Source organism: Equus asinus, chromosome 3 (genome assembly GCF_041296235.1).
Source record: "Equus asinus isolate D_3611 breed Donkey chromosome 3, EquAss-T2T_v2, whole genome shotgun sequence".
Classification (NCBI taxonomy): domain Eukaryota; kingdom Metazoa; phylum Chordata; class Mammalia; order Perissodactyla; family Equidae; genus Equus; species Equus asinus.
In genome coordinates, this window is record NC_091792.1 from 39450380 (window position 1) to 39473164 (window position 22785).

Genomic DNA, 22785 nt, shown 5'->3' on the forward strand with positions numbered 1-22785 from the left:
CTCAAAACATGAAAGGCAAAGACCTAGTTCTTTAAAAAGCTCATAGAGCTCAACCTAATTAACTAATCAATTTGGAGTAGGCGCGGATTAGAAAATCCATTCAAGTATCTGTTTGATGAAATTGACGGGTGAGTTTGGTGCAAATAGGTGGGGAGAAAAGAGAGAGAGAGACGAATCTCAATCAAGCAAATCCTTCTAGGTCTCTGGTTGGTAGATTTTGAGGACAGCCCCCTCTCCAGTTTCACAGCTTTGCAAAATTTAACTGTTTCTCTGTATTCCACTGAAATACTCCATTTCAGAATCCCGCAAAATGATTTTGTCGTCTGTTCATTTGCATTAGGAATTTAGAGACGGACATCCGAGTAGTGCAGGCTATGGGAATTAGGGAAATAATGTTACAGTGATTTAGATTCCTGCTTTTCATTCTACAAATATAGGGGGAAGATTTTTAAATATTAGATGGGGGAAATAAAATATGGATAAAGAGGTATTCAGACTGGGTCTTTACGGAATAGTAATTGTAAACCTTTTCCAAGTCTTTCTCCAAATTGTGTCTCAAATATTGAAACTGCCTGTCTTTAGGTTTTTTTTATTTTTACTTTTTTCCAGAAAGATTGGCCCCGAGCTAACGTCTGTTGCCAATCTTCCTCTCTTTTTTTCTTCCCTCCCCAAGGCCCCAGTACATAGTTGTATATCTTAGTTGTAAGTCTTCCCAGTTCTTCTGTGTGAGCTGCTGCCACAGCATGGCTACTGACAGACGAGTGGTGTGGTTCCGCACTCGGGAACCGTACTTTAACCCCCAGGCCATCAGGGCTGGCTCTGCTTGTCTTTAGTTTTTACGGCTACATTCACCTCAATAGGATTATGTTAGGCAAAGAATTGTGAACATGAACAGCTCCTGTTGTGTCTCTCTGCCCTGGGGTGCTGACAACTGGTAAGTGTGAGGGGAGTAATTTATTACAAATAGTGAAGAATTGAAGTTTATCAACGATTTATTATACAGCATATAAACAGAATATTTCAAGGTTATTACCATAAGGATAACTCTCACTCACCCAAATTCCAGTTTGACTTGACACCTTTTCTTCTCTTTTGGACCACAGAGTTGACTCAATTCTACTCTTTAGTTGGTGGTGCACTCGTCAATCCATCAAAGGGCCCTCTTTTATCTTTTTTGTGGTTTTCTCTCCTACTTCCTGATCCCCACTCTGATCTCCCCAACTCCAGACTCCCTCACTCCTATCTTTATGTAGACATATGTATAGACTTGAATAAAATATGGTGTTGCCTTTTGTGTGTGTGTTTAATTACAAAAGGCAATGTGCTATAAATCTCATTCTCTTTCTTATTTTCTTCATCCAACTCTATGCTTTTGTAATCCATCCTTGTTGTTATATGTAAATCTAATTGGTACTGCTCACTGCGGCTTTACAGATAACCACACTGGCCTTGCCATTGTCCTAGCAATGGACTCCTGGTTGACACCAGTTCGTTGCTGCCACAAATGGTGCTGCAAGGAGCATGCACAGAGCTGTCCCCTCCCAGATTTGTGCAAGCCTGTCTCTGGGGTCTACACCGGGAGTGGGATTGCTGAAGCATAGGATATGGCACTCCCACGAGCAGTACCAGAGGGTTCTCATTTCCCTGCATCCCTTTCACACTTGATATTAATTAGATTTACAATTTTTGACAATCTGATGATTTTAAAGTGGATCGCATTGTAATTTAAATGTGCATTTCTCTGATTACTAGTGAAGTGAATATCTCTTCATATGCTTATTAGCAATTTGGATTTCTCCTTCTATGAACCGCTTATACCCTTTGCCCATATTTTTCCTATGTGGATTTCCTATATTTTTCTTGCCAACCTGCAGGAGTTCCTTGGGGGCATTAATTCTTTATTGATTTTAGACACAGCAAACATCTTTTCCCAATGCCATCTGTCAGATAGGTTAACAGTTTTGAACTGAAATCTTTACTTTTGATGCAGTCATACCCATCAATTTTCCACTTACGGTTTATGTTGTTTGGGTCTTGGTTAAGAAATTTGCTCCCAAACCCCATAGCCAGAAAGATATTCTTCTACATATCCTTCTATAAGATTTGTATATTTTCCCTTCATACTTCGGTCTTTAATCTGTTTGGAATTTATTTTTGTATATGTTGCAAGGCAGGAATCCAACTTTTTTTTTCCACCATGACTCAGTTTTCCCAACACCATCTGCTAAATGATCCATTTTCTTCCCACTGGTTTGGGAGGAAGCTCTATTATATACCAGTCCATATGGATATATGGTTTGGTGTCTGGGCTCTCTATTCTACCTCTTAGGTCAGTTTGCCTGTTCCTACACTACTGCCCCAAAGTTTTATTATGGTAGTTTTGAAATATGTCTTAGTCAATACGTTTCTTAAGTGGCAGAGAATGGTAGGGTTACAGTTAGTAGACTAGGAATTATACATAATCCCACAGTCTCTCTTACTCTCTCTTATTAAAGGAATTATCTCCTTTAAAAATAATCTGTATGTTGTTGATCACAGCAAAAAATAAAAGTAAAGATAGGAAAAGGAAAACCATTCTAATATTTGGTTAAAGTAATTCCCATACTGGGTCACCCATGGGAGGGTATCCTACATGGAAATGTCATCTGCAATGTATGTCAAAATGGGGAAAAAAGACTAAAACATCTAAGTAATCATCTGTTTGCTCCATGCAATTCTTTGGAATTAAAATTACATGTTTTTCAAAATAAGAGAATCAATATTTTTTACTCTTAAACTTGAAAGTTAATACCTTGAGAACCTATGAGACAATTCTATAGAAATTAAAGGTCTTCGGGAATGATTTCCATGGGTCCCCAAGAGTTACTACAAGGGCAATATGTATGAGGCAGTTGAGGGGCAAAGTGGTTAGTAATTTGCTCCACTCCAAGAGCTAATCTGTAGGGGAATGGAAACCAGAACCCAGATCTCCTGAGACTTCCTTGTCAACTTTACAAATAGGTATCCAATGTCTCCGGTGGGCAAGGCATCATTGCATGGAGCAGGAAAATGAGCAAACAGACATGGTCTCTGCCCACCTATTAATCAACCAGGGTTTTGCCTGCAACCTGGGTCCATGCCTTTACTCCTGGAAGAATAGACCTGTTACAAAGTTGGACAGTTTTTAGTCCAACCTTTCAGCCGGAGGCCAATTCAAACACATTTTACACAGACCAGCTGGCAATCAGCTAAAAATTCTAAATAGATCCTGCCATGGTGGATTTATTGGCCAAATATAGACCTAGTCTATAACTCAGATAAGACAAAATGGCATGCCAAAAATGTCCTTCCAGAAGAGCAATTAGACTGAAGCTACAACAGAGTTTCTGGATACTCACAGTTGATGAATTTCCAGATGAAGAAAAAGACAGAAATTGAGGATCAGGGGAAAAAAAGGAAGAGGAAAGAAAAGAAAGGAAAAAAAAGAAAAAACTGGTGCTCAGTTGGGAATAACTAGAAACAAAATATAGTATATAATAAAAGAGACATCCAGAAAGAGTTTTGCCCACTCAACCTCTCTGACTTCACCAGAATCTCATTCTGAGCCTGAATACTTGTGAATAAATATCAGCACTTAAATAGCACAAACAGGCCATGGCTGACACACAGAAAGTGTTCAATAATTATTAGCATTTCATCAAGTTGACAATTATCTCTTGGAAATAGTGGAATTGAGGAGTGCCTCAAACTATCATTTACAAGCATGAAATAAACTAAACATCGTTGACATTGTTTACTTATTTTTCACCTTCCCTAAATTCATATTCCTGAAGGAATTATCTCCTTTAAAAATAATCCATATGTTGTTGATCACAGCAAAAAATAAAAGTAAAGTTAGGAAAAGGAAAACCATTCCAATATTTGGTTAAAGAAATTTCAGCATACTCATATTTGGGAATTCTATTCAATCTTTATAATTATTCAAAATCATGTGGTAGATTAAGAGTAACATGGGAAGATAATGAGAGTTTATTAAATTTGAAAAGCAGGTTAGCTAACAGTATACCATATTATTTAAGAGTTCAGGGGCTGGCCCAGTGGCATAGTGGTTAAGTTCGCGTGCTCCACTTCGGTGGCCCAGGGTTCGTGGGTTCAGATCCCAGGTGCAGACTTAGCACTGCTCATCAAGCCACACTGTGGCAGTGCCCCACATACAAAATAGAGGAAGATTGGCACGGATGTTAGCTCAGCGACAATCTTCCTCAAGCCAAAAAGAGGAATATTGGCAACAGATGTTAGCTCAGGGCCAATCCTCCTTACGAAAAAACAAAACACAAACAAAAAAGAGTTCGGAGGCTAGAGCCAGACTGCTTGGGTTCAAATCCCTCCTCTTCCACTTAAATAGCCGTGAGGTTTTTTGGGCAATATTTTTAATCTCTCCATGCTTCAGCTTCCATGTGCAAAATGGGAATAGAAATTAAACCCACCTCATAGGATTCTTGAGATGACTCAATGAATTAATACATGGAAAAGCAATCCGAACAGTGTCTGTTACATAGTCAGAAGTCAATAAATGTTAGTAACTGTTAATATTATTATTATAATAGAATCATCTCATATCTCATATCTCTCTATCTAGCTATATAGAAAAGTCTGTAAAGATATACCATAAAATTTTAACAGCCTTTATCTCTGGAAGGTGAGATTATGGATTTTTCTTCTTCTTTCTGCTTATCTGCATCTTTCTAATTTTTCCAGCCATGAAAATACATTGATTTTCTAATAAGGAGCAACAAGTTATTTTTAATTTTTGAAAAAAGATCTATGAGGTGGGTAGGGTTCGGGGAGAATGGCTCACCCATATAATCAAGAGCTCCCTGCAAATAAACAGTCTAGGAATGAGCCAAAGTTTGAGTTATATCCCAAAATAAATAGGGCGTAGGGGGCTGATGAGGGGAGAAACAGAAAAGGGAGGAGAGTGACATTCTTCTAATTTTTTATTTCGTGCCCAAGGTTAAAGTTCAATGCAGCAGCCAAATGAACAAAAAAATGAAGTGCTGTGAGAGGTCATGGGGACAAACACTGACTGGCTCTGGAGTTTTGAAAGGCATTGGATAATCTCATGACCATTAATAACATCTGCAGTCCTGCTGGGAAGACTAATGGCAGGGGTAATTAGAGCCTGTGCTCTGTGATGGATGACTGCTTGTCAGAGCAGGAGAGCAAGCCCACCCCAGGGGCCACGCTGCCCACGGGCAGGCAGGGCCAGGAGGGGACGGGGCCTTCCCAGGAAGGACTCTCCCTGATCATAGCAAAGAGATGACCTGGACTAGTCCCTGGAGGCAGATTCTTAGCTCACGAAAGAAATAGTGGGTGCAGGTGCCACTCAGGGCTTGGGTCTGGATATAAAACTGGCCCACACTAATATCCTACAGTGAAATATTTTCACACTTCATATGCCCAGGATTTAGGCTTAGAAAAATACATTTGGTTTAAAGAAGTTGTGAAATCAATAACTTGTATCGTTAACCAATAGTGATTAAGCACTGGTGGAGTGATTTTTCCAGTCACTCAAATTAAGTGAGAACAATGAGTTTAACATGAATATTTTGGGCTTTCCTTGTCTCTAAACCAGCTTAAGTCATTCAGTTCTTTAATTAAGATGACTAATATATCTCTTCCAAAAGTTTTGTTATGAAATGAAAACATATGTTTTCAAAGTGTAGGTTTCCATCTATATAAGTCTTGGAATTAATCCTTCTACCCACAGGATGGTTCATGATAGAGAATGTCAAAGGAGAACACTTGTAATGCCACTTAGGAATTTGTCCCAATAGTTTCACCTAGTAAAAACTATATCAAATGACTGTTTCAGTAGACTTCTGTACAAGGTTCCTTTCTTGGAGATATTAGACCTTCTAATGCAACGCTACACAATTCTAAAAATAGAGTCCTAAGCAACTTCCATTTAAACACTTCAGATTAACAAAAGTGTCTATCTCAAATTTTTCCTGGAACCTCTCTAAAATGACAGAGAAGGAAAAGAATAGAGAGAATGGAGGAAATGCAAATGTTACTCAACTAACGAAAAGCAAGAATCTACTGATCCAGGAAACAATCTATCTTAGAAGAAATTCACTAGAATTAACACCCGTTTACTTTTTTTTAGTTGGGAGGTATATTCATGGGTGTTCATTGCATTATTACATGTTTAACATACATATATGTAAATGAATCCATCAAAACGTATTTTAAATGGCATTATTTAATAAAGTATTTGGATAAGCAGGAACTACTTAGGTTTCTGCTTTCTGGACTTTGCTAAGTTTCTCTAAGAGGGTGGGGAAGGGTCAGGAAGCCAACAGGAAGCAAGTCAATGCAAACACTGGACCCTGGAAAGTTTCAGAGGCTGGAGGCGCCACATACATGTGAAGGCAGGTGTGAGGGGTGAGGCTGAAAATCAGAAGATTGGTTAAAAGTCTGTATAATGAAAAACTGGATCCAGATTCCGTCTTCTAAGTACTCAGCCAGAAAGCTGTCCCTCCTCTACCCCAGAGCAATGGAGGGTTTCTCTCTGGAGAAATACAGTCAACAGGCTCTGGCCTTGGGGATACCAGATTTAGCTGAAAAACTTTCTGAAAGCCTCCTGCTTTAAGCGAATTCCCTTTCCCTCCCCCATAACCTCTTACCTTGTTTAGCTCCCACAATTCTAGCCTCCAGAGTTATGACCAGCCCCACCCTAACTCCCAGACAAAAGGTTAGAGGATTGGTATCTGAAGAAAGGGACTGACCCAAAAGAAAACAGCTACAGACTCTTCTCTGAGGGGTGAGGCGAGTGCTCTCCAGTGAAACAAACGGGTCCCCATCTACCATCTATATTAGTCTGCTAGGGCTGCCATAACAAAATACCGCAGACTGGGTGGCTTAACCAACAGAAATTTGTTTTCTTACAGTTCTGGAGGCTGGAAGTCTCGCATCAAGATGTGAGCAGGTTTGGTTTCTGGTGAGACCTCTCTCCTCAGCTTGCAGAAAGTGACTTCTTGCTGTGTCCTCACACAGCCTTTCCTCTGTGCACAGGGAGAGAGAGATCTCTGGGGTCTCTTCCTTTCCTTATAAGGACACCAGTCCTATTGGATTAGGGCCCCACCCTTATGATCCAATTTAATCTTAGTAACCTCCTAAAGGTTCTTTCTCCAAATACAGTTATATTGTGTTTAGGGCTTCAACATATGAATTTGAAGTAGACACAATTCAGTTCATAACACCATCCTATCATGAAGGAAGTCTCCCAGTCCATAAGCCTTGCCCCATCCCACCCAAAGTTTCCCATCATATCTTTTGTGTTTCAGTATTAAATGTAAACAGATGGCCATGTGTTAACAGACATTTGAGGAAAGTTCCCAATATGAAAGTCATACACCAAACAAACAAAAAACAAAAGCCAAAAAGAGGCATTTGGAGGGAATGAAACAAGGCAGGAACAGAGAAAAACTATAACAACAACAAACTATAATTAATATTCAAAGATGAGAGATAATACTGCAACTAGGAATAACAAAATGTAATAAAAAGGAACAACCATAGAACAAGAAATAGCTCTTTAAAATTAAAAATATCGTAATGCACATTTAAGAATTCAATAGAAAGAATTGGATGACACAAGTTGGGGAACTCTTATAGGAAGTAGAACAAAAAATATGAAAAATTGCACAGAAAAGATAATAAAATGTGACTATCAGTCAAGAGTTCTAACTAACAAATAACAGGAGTTCTAAAAGGAGAGAAGAGAAAAACATGAAGGGGAGAAATCATTAAAGAAATAACAAAAAATTTCCCCCAAATTGAAGTATACAGATATCCAATTTGAAAGAGGCCATTGAATGCCCAATAAAATGAATCTTTAAGAAATCCACCCCAAGTCACATTGAGTAAACTTTCAATAAAATAAGGATAAAGAGAAGTTCCTAAAAGCTTTGGTGCAGGGAGTCGAAGAAAGAGGTCATATAGAAAGGATCAGGAATGAGAATGTTGTCAAACTTTTCAACAGCCACAATGAAACCTCATAGACAGTGGAGCAATGCTTTCAAAAAACTGAAGAAAAAAATATTTCCTACCTCAAGTTTTATACCCAGCCAAATTATCAATCAAATGTGAGCATAGAATAAAAGCTTATTCAAACAGGCAAGTTTATTTTGCATGCAGTCTTTGTTAGAAGTATGGAAGGTTGTACTCCAGTAAAACAAGGAATTAAACCAATATAGGAGCTAAGAAAAAGTGGAATCTAACACAGGAGAGTGACAAAAGGAACCCCTAAGATGATGGAAAATCAGACAATTAAAATAGAGGTATGTTATTTAGAAATTTGGGGATAAATACCAGAAAAAATTTTAAAAACAGCTAAAAGACTTGAAAGTGGTTGCTTCAGGAGAATGGAACCTGGGGTTGGATAAGAGTGGAATGATGGCTCTTTTTCAATATGTCTTATAATACTATTTGATTTTCAAAAATCTGTATGCATATATTACTTTAAAAATTTAAAGTATTTAAATGAAGAAAAAAATCTAACTCAAATCTAATCTAGGACACCCAGGAGCCTAGTCCTTTTTTATTTTTTAAAGCATCTCCTATAGCTTTTTTTAACACACATTTAATTTTCCATTTAAGCAATGAAGCACAGTAGGGAAAAATCAGAAATGAAAAAAAGATCACCTTACTCATAATCCCCCAATCTCATTCTAATCATTTCATTTACAGGCTTTTCACATGTAAATTTTACAGTTACAGTCATGGCTGCCATACAGTTATATCGTACTTTTATCCCCACAACATTATACCATGATCCAACTGGCTGCATAGCACGTTTCCATCTTGCTGCATAGCATTATAGTCATCTTTCTTAACAGTCTGACAGCATTTTGATCTGTGTCCCACTCAATAACATGGATCACCTCCTCACTGCCTCCCTCACGTTGTTGTTTCCTACGTTCTTCAGACTCTCTGAGCCCCTGCCCCTCTAAGGGCCTCGGCCCTGGGTTACTCTTCTATAAAATGGCTGCATCACTGTCACCATTTAAGAATCAGCTTAAACGCAGTTCCCACAAGACCTTCCTCTACTCCCCCCCCCCCCCGCTAAAAGAGGCTCCTTTTTGTCACATTCTGTTTTCGTCATGGCAGTTTTCACTCCCTGCTCCTTTCCTGTTTATCTCTTGGTTTATTTACTTATTTATGGTCCGTCTCCTCAACAAATTGTAAGCACCACGAAAGGAATTATATCTGGCCTTTTTCCTACTTCATATACAGCACAGAGAATGTTACCGAACCTGAAGTGAGTTCGCTCACCCGTTGCGCAGCAAGCCAATCTCTGACACCGGGTGTGGTGGAAGAAAGTAGGAATTTTATTTTTTGCACAGCGCTGAGCAAGGAGAGAGGGCAGCTAACACTCAAATCCCAAACTCCCCGAAAAGCTAAAAGGAAGGGTTTTTATTTGGGGCTTTAGGTAGGGGAGGGGGAGCATATGGCCTTGCTGGTCGGAACTTTCCCACCAGCCTGTCTTTGGCCTTGAGACACTTGCAGAGAGGAGGAAGCCTGTGACCTTGCTGGTCAGCAGCTTTCCCACGAGCCTGTATCTCTTTGTGGGAGGAGATAATCCAGGTGCTTGTCCTTGACGGTGTCTGTCTCCATGGAGGATAGTGGATTCTGGAGCCAGGAAGCCAGAGAGTAAGCAGGGAATGAGTGTTTTGGTTTTAACCCCATATATGCTGGGTTTAGTGTGGGGAAACTGATATCGGGGTCGATATCAAGAACAGAGCATGGCACAGAGAAAGCACTCAGTACATATTTGGAGAGTGAATGAATGAATTAATAAGTGACTGACTGATGAACAAATGAAATGCTCACCGTTTCAGGGCACAGGGAGAAACGTGAAGCCAAATAGAAGCAATGGAGGGTTTGTTAAACAGTGAGTCGGGAGACGGGCTTCTAGTCCCGGCTGCCGCTAACCAGGCACACAACTTGGAATAAGACACCCTTAACCTCACTGCACCTAGTTTTCTCACCCGTGAAATGAGAGGGTTGGAGTAGGTGGCCTCCACCATCAGTTTCAACAATAAGTACTGAGGTCTGCACCTTTGAAAGTCCTCACTTTGCTAAAGATTTCTATTATGAGTTTCGGAAAATAACTTTTTGGTTCTGTTTCCCAGGATGATGGATGAGTGGTAATTTCAGTCAAAAAAGTATCTTTTTTTCTTCATGGAAGCAAGTAATTAGTTTCAATAGTTCTTGTCTCTGTCTTTTTTCTTTTGAGAGAGGACATGGACTCATTGATCAGATAAATGGAGCAGCTGGAAATTGAAGAACACCCTGACATACAGAAACTTTCCTGATAGGCAATGATCTTTGAGGGAAATGGTACAAAACAGTAGTCATCTTAGTCCATTCAGGCTGCCATAACAAATACCATAGACTGGGTGGCTTATAAACAACAGAAATTTATTTCTCTTGGTTCTGGAGGCTAAGAAGTCCAAGATCAAGTCACCAGCAGATTCAGCCTCTTGTGAGAACCCATCTCCTGGTTCACAGACGGCCATCTTTTCACTGTGTCCTCACATGGTGGGAGGGGTGAGGGTACTCCTTAGGGTCTCTTACAGAAGGGCACTAACCCCATTCATGAGGGCTCCACCTCATGACCTAAGCACCTCCCAAAGGCCCCGCCTCCTAATACCATTTCATTGGGGGTTAGGTTTCAACATATGAATTTTAGGGAGACACAAACATTCAGTCTAGAGCACGTAGTCTGAGGTCAGACAGACCTGGTTTCAAGTAGCATCTATCCATGCATGAACGTGGGCAGGTACTTAGACAGAGAGGGTTGTAGGGTGGTGCTGAAGGCTAGAGCTAGACTGTAGGGTTTGGGTCCTAGCTCTGCCACTTACTAACTGTGAAACCACTCATGTCTCAGCTTCTCATCTGAAAATGGAGGTAAGAAAGTTTCTACTTCATAAGTTTGATGCGAAGATGAACAAATTCCAAATTCGTAAAACATTGGGCAGCAGGCGCTGAGAACACAGAGTCACCACTATTTGGGTTTGCTGCTGTCGTTGTGTTGTTGTTACTTAATGTCTCCAAGTCTGTTTCTTCATTCATTCGTTCAATGAATACTTACCAAATGCTTTTGAAGAAGAATTATATCCCTTCATTAATTTAAGATGATACTTCTGACCCTCTATAATGCCATTAGCCTATAAGACTGGGATTATAATCTAATCTAATCTCTCTTGCAGTAGTTCTCGAACATGCTCCCCTGGCAATATATTTGAGGGAGGATTGCCCCCTGGATGTGCTGGTCATCCACGGGGACATGTTTCACCACCACTATGCAACATTCCTCTCCTCCACCGTTCTATCAGAGGTCAAACCTAATGTGCTCAGGGTCAACTCTCCTGATTCCCATCCTGGGCCAGAATAAGCAGGGGAGATAAATGATAGAGAGAAGAGGGAGAGTACCTCAAAAGCAAGAAATACATTTAGACATTCAGAGAAAGAAAGACATGGCTGACAATGTACCAGACCGTTACCTCATCTCACTAGAAGTGGCAAGAGGCACAGATGAATTTGGGATCTGGTGCTCATCTCTACCTTCACTTTCTCTGTCATTTCCCTCATTTCCATTCCTGATCAAGTGAGAATATTTCTGGCGGAAGGATTTGGATCAGTGATAGTGGTTGAAATATAAAATATTTCGGAGTAAATAATGGCAGCTTCAAGGAAAATAGTATACAAGTTGCTGAGTATATTTATGCACTTGCACAAAGAAGCATTAAAATTTTAAGTTTGTAATTAAATGAAAGTAAATCTTGAGATTATAGCCATCGAATAATCCTTGGATCAATAACTGAAACCTATCATTGTGGAGTATTTCTAATTCTACTATTCCACTTTCAGAATTAACATCAATGATCATGTTCTGTCCAACTGCTGTAACAGGACTTTGGACTTCAAACAGAATTATAACTTTCTCCTGCAAGCCTGGTCTTCTTCCATGTTCCCTATCTCCATCAAAATAAGCCATAAAACCTAGGAATTACTTTTCACATTCCTACTCCTCATCATATCTAAAACATCAGCAAATCCTATCAATGTGAGCACACAAGTATCTCTCAAATTGATTGATTTTTTTCTTAGCTCAAAATAGCTATGTTTAGGATGTTCAAAGGGATACATAAAAAATAAAATCTATAAAAATGAATAAGAAATCATTAAACAAAAACAGGGAAAACTATAATAAGAACAGGTGGATAAGGGAAAAGAACCAATCAGAAACCTCAAAAATAAAAAAAAAGTCATTAAAATATAAAAAATCAGTAGATGCAATAAAATTTAGACTAGACGTAGTCACAAAGATGAGTGGGAAGGTAGTACCGAAGAATTCATCCAGAATACAACACAGAGAAACAAAGAAATAGCACGTGTGAAAGAGGCGTCAGAGAAACATGATGTGGTAGCTTTTCTCCAAAGACAGCCACCATTAATGTCTTTTCTCTCTGTGCACAGATGTGACCCTCCCGTCAAGAAGCGATGTCTTCCTCTCCCCTGGAATACCAGTTTTTTTATTGCTTTAAAAAGATGAAAGATCTTAAGCACAATAGTAAAATGTTAATTTGTTAAATCTGAATGGTGGGTACTTTTGTGTTTATTTAAATATTTCAAATCTTAACATAGCATTTTCACCAATAACTTATGGAAATCAGTTCCATTGTTTTCCTTTACAGCCACATCCCAAACATAGCTCTGCCTGTGTGCATTTTAGTGATAGCTCATTGTTTAGTTTGGCCCTGTGGGAGGAAGAGTGAGATGTCACCACTCCCTGAACTTTTTCATCCACATTTGGATCTCTGATGCTGCCAGATAGAGCTGACCTGTGCCCCCCACCTCACTCACGAGTTTGCATAGGGCTGGGAGAAGAGGTTCAAAGACACATGATTGTATTTGATGAACTAAGTTCCCAAATGAGGCCGAATTCCATTTTTTTTTAATTGTAGTCCTGAGAGGAAGTTTACTTACAGTAGGTGACTCATACTTGGAAATTGAAGTGATGTGCTGGACCAGGGGTAGAGAAATTTGATGCCCAGGTAAATGGGCAGGGATCAGCAGGAGCCACAAAGGAGCAAACATGGACATGAACGTGAATCTGGATCTGCCGGGCTTTCTCCTGACCAGCAAGTGGATGGCAGAGCCAGCAGACAGCTAGCCAGGATGAAGGCCAAGCAGTTTGGACGTCCCCAGCCCCCAGGGACCTGTACTGGTTCCTTCTCCAACATGGCGGCAGCAGGCAGGCAAAACAGGGACTGATTAAAGGACAAGTCTCATCCATCCCAGTGATTCTCAAGAATACCTTGGGAGGGAAATCCAAGGAAAGTCTGAGCTTTCTGTTGATTTGACAGGTGTGGCCCGGGCCTTTATGATTTGGGCATTTGAGAGGAATCAGTGTCTTATTTCGGATATAGAGACTGATGAAGGTGGGGCTTTGGGTTACTGACTTTGTCTCCATCACCCACACACTTGGTGAGGGGTAAGCAGAGGTGGAAATGGCTCAAAACAGCAACTATCCCCAAACCATAGTGCCGTCAGTGAGGCCTTGCCTGCCCCCACTTTGTAATACTGTACCCATCCAGCCTAGCACTCCCCACGCCCTTCCCTGCTGTATATGCCTTAGCAGACTTATGGCTTCAATTTTTAAAGGTTACTTAATATCTTTTCTCTCTCTCCAATTGAATAAAAACTCCAGGAAATCCAAGATTCTCTATTTTGCTCACTTTTGATCTGTAAGTTTTAGAGCAGTGCCTGGCACAAGATAGGAGCTCAGTAAACATTTGTGGAATGAATGACTGAAATTGTGTAGGTTTTGGAGTGGGCTCAGACATCATATACATCACAAACATCCTCAGACACACACACACAGACACACACACACACTTCTTCCCTGTGGCTCAATTTCACGGAAAAGAGGAAAATCCAATCATGGATAATGGATATTTGTCCATAGTCATGTCAAGATGTCCTAGGTAAGAGTAAAAACTTACGCAGTGGCCAGCCAACTGCTTGCCTCTTCTTGGGGCTTTGTACTTGCTGAATTTAGGTGGGGTGGAAAGCAAGGGTGGCCAGGAGGAGTGAGAATTGAGCACCATGTTTTTGGTTTTAAGGACAAGCTGTAACCCTGGTGGGGTTGGCGGAAAGCAGGGCCTGCACCCACCCCAACCCTTCCCTAAGGACCAGAAAGGGGCCAGAGCTGAGGTGAGGAGGAGATCCCCCTCCCTTGGGACTGGGAATGGCTACCCAGAATAGGGGGCTGGGTTGGGACCATGCCTGCCTCTCCACTTCTCTCTCTGTTGTCCCTGGAAGAGCGGTCTTGCCTCATGTTCAAATCCCCAACTTCCAGTAGCTTCTCCAGCTCCTTCTACTAGGCTGGGAGAAAACAAAGAGAGAGTTTGGGGAGGATGAGATTAGGGGAAAGTATTGGGCTGGGCTGAGCTGGTGAGCATCTCCCCAGGTGCAGGCCAGGGAGGGGCTGATGGGGAGGCAAGGCTGGACTTTTGCAAGATGTGATGGAGCAAACGCAAAATCCCTTTTCCTCGAGGTGAGGAGGCATTCCTGAAATAATTGTTAGGATTCCCAAAACAATGTCCATTGTGGACTTCCAAAGCCTGGCTGGGGTCCCCGATTCTAAAAGGGTTTGGCGTGGTAACGAAGAACTCGCCTGTTTTCGTGGTGCTCCCTGGGCCACCTTATCTGACTGTCTGACCTTCAGGAGGCCAAACAAGACCAATTGTTCACCTTATCTCAGCTTGCTTGACAGGCCGAGTTATCAAGAAGAGGATCTGCAGGCGGTTTCCCTCTGTTTTGGTATTTCCTACTGTACACGCTGCCAGAGGCGGTACAATGGTGGAAACTAATAAACTCTATGTGTAAGCTTTTCATTCTGGTACAACAAATACAGGTTATGAGTTTCTCTCCCTATTTTAATCCTTGCTTAAAGTCTTTTCTTTTCCTCGCCTGTGGAATTCAGCAATTGCCACACTTAAAGGCCTTCTGCCTTTTGTTAAGCCCAAACTCAGTGACAATGCTCTCAAATTAGGGCCTTCTTTCTCATTCTTTCTGTTTCTCTTTCCATCTGCCTCTCTCTCCCCTTCCCTTCTCTACACCTTACCCCATGCCCCAAACCCATTTTATTCGTCTGAAATTACCAACACAGCATTTCCCACACCGACACTGGCAACCAGTGTTACAGATTCTGTGTTTCCAGTCCACTGCCCAAACGACTCACGGCATTTATCTCATGTGCTTCTTCCAGGCAGAACAGGCAGTAACAGACCTTACGTAGAATGCAAGCTTGCCACAGTAAGCTCATACTTCTGCACAGACCGATTAGATCTACATAATGAAGTGCATGTGGGTCTCCCCCAGTTGGGGGTGTCAGCCTCTAGTTTGGGAGTTGGGGATGGGGCTGGCAGGCAGCATAGAAGCGAGGAGGGGTTGCCAGGGATCCACGCCCCTCTTCTGGGCTTATCTCTCCTGGGGATCTTTGCCACCTGCCTCTCAGCCTCCATCAGCTGGGTAGCCAGGCTGCCTAGCATCTTGTGCCCTGGGAAGGAGGAAAGTGGGAAGCAGAAAGGGCCATTGTCTTGTTCTGTGTCTCTAAAAGCAAAACTACCTTAGTTCTAAGCTTTAAAAAAATACTCTTATAAGTAAGCAGCACATTTCAATCACTGGTAAATTACCCCTTTCCTCCTTCACAATCATATATCCAGTCTTAATCCAGGTGATCTTTTGACTTAAGAAATAAAAACCTACAAAAGAACCTTTAGGTGTAGATTTCAGTTAATTTTGCCACTGATTGCTGAGGGCTGGTAAGTGACTTGCAAGACTAATAATTCCTCATTTTAGACTGAAACCACCAGAGAATTATGTGAGTAAATATAATATTTGTCTGCAGCAGCTTAGCTCTTTTTGACCATAGCATTATTTTCTCTGTAGCTGGGCCGTGTCTGAGCCCTGGCCGGGAGGAGAGGGCTAGGCCGACTGCCTCTCCACCCCGCTGTGTGGGCTCGGGCACACCACTTCCCCTCTAGCCTGTGTTTCCTCAGCTAGAAATTAGGAATTGCACTAAATTATTTCTAAAGTCTCTTTCAAGTTCATAAAATCTATGAATCTGAGATTCAGTTTGACTCGTATTAATCCAAGTCCATTAATGATAATTAACCCCCAGACACCCCCACAAAGATGTGAGCTATTGGTGACTTCAAGGACTTTTATTTAAAAAGAAAAAATATATTGAAATGCAACACACACACAGAACAGTGCAATAAGTGTGCAGCTTGATGAATTTTTCCCAAACTGAATGTCTCTGTGTAGTCAGCTTCCTCATCAAGAGACAGAACATGACCAGCTCCCACAGACGCCCGTCCCATGCCCCCTTTCCAGGCTCAGCTTCTTTCTTAGTGCTTCACAAGTAACAAATTTTGACTCTACAGGTAATCTGCCTCCCAATCTGTTACTTAGGCAAATTCAGGAAGAGTTCACCTGCACTGTCATGAAAATAGGAACAAAATAAGTGATTTCAGGGAACTAGAAGTGGTCCTTTATGACCCAGAGAAAGAGGTTATCAAACACAGAAGAGATACTCAAGAGTACAAATAAAGAAGAAATGTCTTAAAACATGACAATTGTGACAGCGGTCAAGAGTATCGATTGATTGAGTGCTCCTGCCTGGATGTGGAAATCAGTCCATTACTGAAAGGAAGATTACAGCAATCAGACACATTTCCCCCACACCCACACATGCGCACACACACACACACACACACACAGTGGCATGATTCATTTCAGTCACTGGATCTAACTCCTTCCTTTAGAAAAAAACAAACGTTTAGGGTTTCACGAGTCATACAAACTCACCCAAACAACATTATAAACACCATATAACTTGTTTGAAAGGGTATGTGTAATTCCCTTCTCAGCTTGTTGAGGAGTCACTGACAGATCTGCCTTCTTTTCACCACGAAAGCAAACTGTGGAGCCTGGTTCGACACCCTGGAAGGGCGCAGCGAGGAGAGGAGGTGGACTTTCCTCCAGATGTGCTGAGATTCCTTCCTAGGGCTGGAGGGAGATAGGAATTTCAAATCTAGGAAGGACTTTAGAAAACATGAAGTGCAAACCCTCCACTTTATGGATGAGAAACCCAGGCCCAGAATGGGGAAATGAGTGGGCGGGTCTCACAGCCAGATGTGGCAGAGCCAGGCCACTCCCACGCCTTTTCCCCCATACCACCTCGCCAGCCCGCATCCTGTGCCCTGCTGTGGCAGCTTCTGGATATGGAGTTATCTGCACCCCCTGGTACCAAAAGCAGGGGAGACAGAAGGAAATGTGCCCACAGTGATTCTCTCCCCAGCCCAGCCCTGGGCAAGGTGCGCAGTTGGCCAAGATCATCTTTTGCCTTTTTCCATTTTTGGACTTAGGTGCAGGGAGCTGAGGCCTCCAGTTCAAGCCTCAACATCTTCATCCATCTAGGCCAGTTCCCTCTCTTGTTTGGGGGAAGTCTTTGCTGTTTTCCTCCTCCATTGCAGTCCCCATGCACCCTGCCTTCTTTCCTGTAGGTGCCCACTCTAACGAATTCAATGTGTACACATCTTTAAATGTCTACGTCCTTGTAAAATGTGTGGTTTCCTTTATGAGTGTACAAGGTTTCTAAATCACATCAATGGTGCTGAGCTATAGACTTCTTTATACTTCTTCCCTTTCTTATTCACCCCTGGATTTTTCTATTCTATCTGTGCAGCTGTAAGTACACTCTGTTCTGTTCATTGCCTCTAACTGCTGCAATGCATTCAATGGTGGCATGGACCGCATTTTACTTATAAACTCTGCTAGCAAGGGTGAATTTGTCTTGTCAGTCTTCCCAGCTCCCCTCTTGATGACCTCCTCTGCTGGCCCCGTCTTGCTCCCTGGCTGCCCAGATGCCCTGGCTATGCCTTTCTCTGCCCCTAGACTGTGCTTCGACTTTGGGCTTTTCCTCATCTTCTCTATCCATCCAAGGCCACCATCAAGGGTCCTGTTCGTCAGGGGCCTGTGAGGTGAGACAAATCTATTGATTGGGTCTCAGATATCAAGATTCCCTCTCTTTCATTTTATGGAGACACTGACTCTACTCACACATTCCCACTGCCCCCACCTGTGGGTGGCCTCCATCTCCTGACCCCAATATTGACTTCTCTCTCCACTTTCATTCTCTTCTCATTGAAGGTTTGTTTAATATACCACAAGACTAAAATTTCTAAATTTATGCTTTTCACAGGTTCCTCCTCTGGTGAGTAACTGCTGCCCATGAGAGGGAGCAATGCCCCTGACTGGCCCCTGGCTGTGTAGTTGTTAGGAGAATGAGCCAAAGCCATAATCCCAGATGCAACTCTTGTTTTTACTATTTACTTGCTGTGTGACCTCTGGCAAACTAGTTCACTTTTCTATACCTCGATGAGAATTAAAATGAGTTAAAACATGTCAGCATTTAGATCAGTATCTGGCGCATATTAAGTGCTCAGTAAGTGTTAGCTGTTTTTATTATTACCATTCAGCCAACAGCATCCCAGCACAAACTCTCTGCTTTATCCCCACTGAGTTTACATTACTTTCTTTGCATATTCCCAACTTTTTTACTTTTCCAGTTTAATCAGGCAATCTTCTGCATTCCTCAATATCAAATTCTGCCTCCTCCACCAGGCCTTTCCCACTTCCAGCAGCTCTCAGCTCCTAAACGACCAGAACACACTTTGTCCATATTATCCTTTTCTGGTTCTTGATTATATCTTGCTTCAATTTATTATATAACCTGAATAAAACCCAGAGCACCACATGGTCCATTCTCAGGTTAGTGTCGTGTTCAGAGAAACACAACCCAACAACTTAAATCAATTCCTAATGGTTCAATTCTTTACTCCAAATGTTAAAGGAAAAAGTGCACAGCAAACATCATTGAAAACAAAACAAATTCTCTTTCTACTACAGCCCTTCTCAATAGCTTCCAGATGGAAGGCAAAGGCTCTCCACTTGGCTCTTTCATCACCATCTTCCCTTTTGCTTTTCCCTAAGCCAGAAATGACCACCAACACTTCCCTTCTACCAACCACCATGTTGCGTCACGTCAGGATGGGTGGAAAAAGGGCAGCTTCTTTTCTCCCAGTCCTTCTCTGTGAATGGACAAGCACAGAGACCACTGGGAAGTCTAATTCTATCAAATTATTTCTCTGTAGAAATCTGATGAATGCGATTTTCTGCTTTATGACAGTTTTTGAACTTTGTAGCAGGCTAATGGCTTGGGTAAGATTGACCCCAGCCCCAGTCCCATAGGTGGACCTTACTTGGCAAAACCACTCACTATGAGCTCAACCATGAGGCCAGGGTTAAGAGATGGGGCTGAGTCGCTCATCAGGTGGCCTTCCCTGTCCATAGTAATTGGTCAGTCCAATCCGAGTGAACTGCAGGACTTGGTTCATAGTTGGGGAGGCAAGAGCCTCTCTCGCCCTGACTGGTATGTGATGCAGACCTGAGGCCTAAGGCTGCCACAGCCTTTTTGTTGCTATGAGGGAAGCCAGTCTGTGGATGAAGCCGGTGTATGGAGGAAAAGCAGAATCTGGAGAATCAGAGACAAGAACCAAAACCCTGATAGTGCTGTCCCTGAAACCTGCTGTACCTTGGGACTTACCAAGTCAACTTAGCTAATAAATTCCTTTTGTTGTTTGAAACCATTTGAGCTTGGTTTACTATTACTTTGCAACCAAAGCTGTTCTAAGCTATATAGACCAGCAAGTTAATTAATTTCTCCAACCTCAATTACCTCTTTTGCAAAATGGGGTTTTAAAAATTACCTCACCTCACAGAATTTTTAAAATTACCTCCATCTCATGGATTACAGGAAATACAATACGTAAAGTGCCTAGCATTATGTCTAACACCTAATAAATAAGCACTTAGTAAATGGTGTTCTTTTCCATTCCTCCTCCCCACTAAAGGATTGGCAATTAATAGGAAGATAAGAGTGCTACATAGGCATCCCAATTCACAGAGAAGAAAGAAGAGAAAGAAAGGAGAAAGGGCATGGTTGTAAGCCAAACTCAGCGAGGGGAATTTGGCCTCTAAGCCAACAAATGGGGAATGGGACCCAGCGTGGGCATTTTGAGATTCTTCAAGTCACATTGCAAGGACCCCACCCTTTCCACTGCCATTTACAGAAAGCTCTGGCTCCTGTACCTTGGTCTGACTCCCGTGAACAGGCTGCTGCGTCAGTGGGTGATTGTCCCCATTCAGCACTGGTGTGGCTGGAACAGAAAACATAGAAGGGAACTGGCATGGGAGCCACTCTCACAAAGAGAAAATGACTCCTCTACCCTCAGTCTGCTACTTGGAGGAACGGCTGGAGGATTCTTCAGTGAAGAATATAAAGACAGCTTTTTTTTTTTAAGGAAAAACTTTTGGTTACAGAAAATTTCAAACGTAGGCCAGAACAAACTGAGCTCCCAAGGATCCAGGCCTGTGTTCAGCAGTCGTGAGCGCCTGGTGCTCTGATGTCACCCAGGTCCCTCTGCACTTACCCGTGTTCCACACGCTTTTTTAAGCAAATCCAAAACATTCTATCATTTTATCAGGAAATATTTCAATACGTCTCTAAAAGACAAGGACTCTTTTTTTTTTTTTAAACATACGTATATTACCATGATCACCTCTAAATCTAACAACGTAAAGACAAAGTTTTATACTTCAAATAGTGTCCAGACCTGGGTCACTCTAGGCTGTCAAAATGTTTTGTCGTCACCTAATAAGTAGACAATAAATGAAAGACTGGACAAGGAATTTCACTAGACGAGGATAAAGGATTCATCAACAAAAAAATATTGTTTAGTCAATTTACTACTCCTGGAATAAAGCCTTTAAGAAAATCTCATTACCAAGCTTTAAAACATGAAAAAGTAAAGAGTTAAAAATTAATCTGATTCAGGGGTAACAATGGCTGTTTGATATACTGTCAATGAACGATAATATTTCTCTCCAAACAACATGTTAGAATTTTCCCCTTAAGGTACCCATCTAACTTTATATTTTCAAGGATTTCACAAGAGGTGAAGACAGCAGCCAGAGCGTGCTATTCCTTGCTTTTCCTTCCACCTCCCATCTTGGTGGGAGAAATGCTCCCATGCACTGTGGATGTTTCTGTACTCAGTCTACTGCAGCTGATCGAAATGTGATGGAGGGTAATGCATATTCCTTCCACTTCTCCCAGCCCTGGGCGTCTGTGTTTAAAGAGACTTCATATCATGGTTGTATTTCCATTCTCCCAGATGGGTACTTATTTTACGGGGAGAAAAAAAATCTTTGCTTTCTTGTATCTTTTTAAAATGTAAAGCTGAAGAGCTACTCATCTTTATTTCCTATTCCCAGGAAGCCTGCTTTATAAACTTGGGGGGTTTCACATTCTTCTCTATTAAAAATGGTATTACTTTGCCTTGAAATAATTTTCTGAAAAATCATTTGGGATTTTTATATAGCTATGATGCACTTCTCATTTCTTAATTTCTTTCTCGAACATGTTATCTGTTTTGATCTTTGATTTCCTTTAAACTTACAGGGAGGCAAATGTAGTTTCTAACCATCACCTTTGATGCACCCCAAATTATACCCCTTGGAATTGCTTCAGTATTATTCATTTCAAAATGGTTTCTCAACATTTCTTGAATTTCATTTATACAGGTAAAGTCTTTAAGCAAAAGGTTATTTTGAGGCCAGTGCTCACAGAATCCTGAGCTTACTCAGCCTCCTGAGATGATTTCCTTTGGAACCAGCCCAGGAAAGAATTCAGGTTGAGAGCTAAAAGCACGGCAAAATGGGCAGAGAATTAAATATATATCTGAATGCATTTGGATCTAACAAAAACTGGAGTGGAATGCCTGATTTTTTCTTTCAAAGACCTATTAGACTGATATGTTTGTTTATTTTGTCATTTAATCTTTCAACTGCAGATTTAATATCCAATTAAATCCCCTTTTTAAAACAACACTGACTTCAGAGAATAATTAGCATTTTAAGAAAAGAAGCTTGTTCATGATTTGGGGTCTGTATAGAACTCAAACAACAGCAGTTGACCTCACTAAAAAGATGATTTCCAGGAGCCAAGTACATGATTAGTAAAGTAATTATGTTATTTAAGGCCCTTCTTTAGCGTTGAAAGATGAAATCACATTTGCATAGGTGAAAACAAAGCCTCAAATGGGAGAAAATAAACCAAAGATGTTTTGCGGAAACAAAGAAAAATAATGCTTCAGTGGTTTCTCTTTCTGAAGCATTTTCCTGTTACTGCCAATCTACGCAGGCTAGAAACCAAACCCTCAGTGGGGCATTGAGCATGACCCTAGGAATGTTCCTGAGGCTCCAGATCCCCACAGAGTAGCTGCAGCTTCATTGCAGTCCTGTGAAAATGTTCATTCACTGATGAAGGAACCAAGTTTAAAAAGATAATAAATTGCACACTCATGTTCACAGCAACAGCATTCAGAATATCTAAAATGTGGAAGCAACCCAAGTGTCCACCAGTGGATGAATGCATAAATAAAATGTGGTGTATACATACAATGGAATAATATTCAATCTGAAAAAGGAAGGGAATTTTGACACATGTTGCAATGTGGATAAACTTTGAGGACATTATGCAAAGTGAAATAAGCCAGTCACAAAAAGACAGTGTGACTCCTCTTAAATGAGCTACCGAGA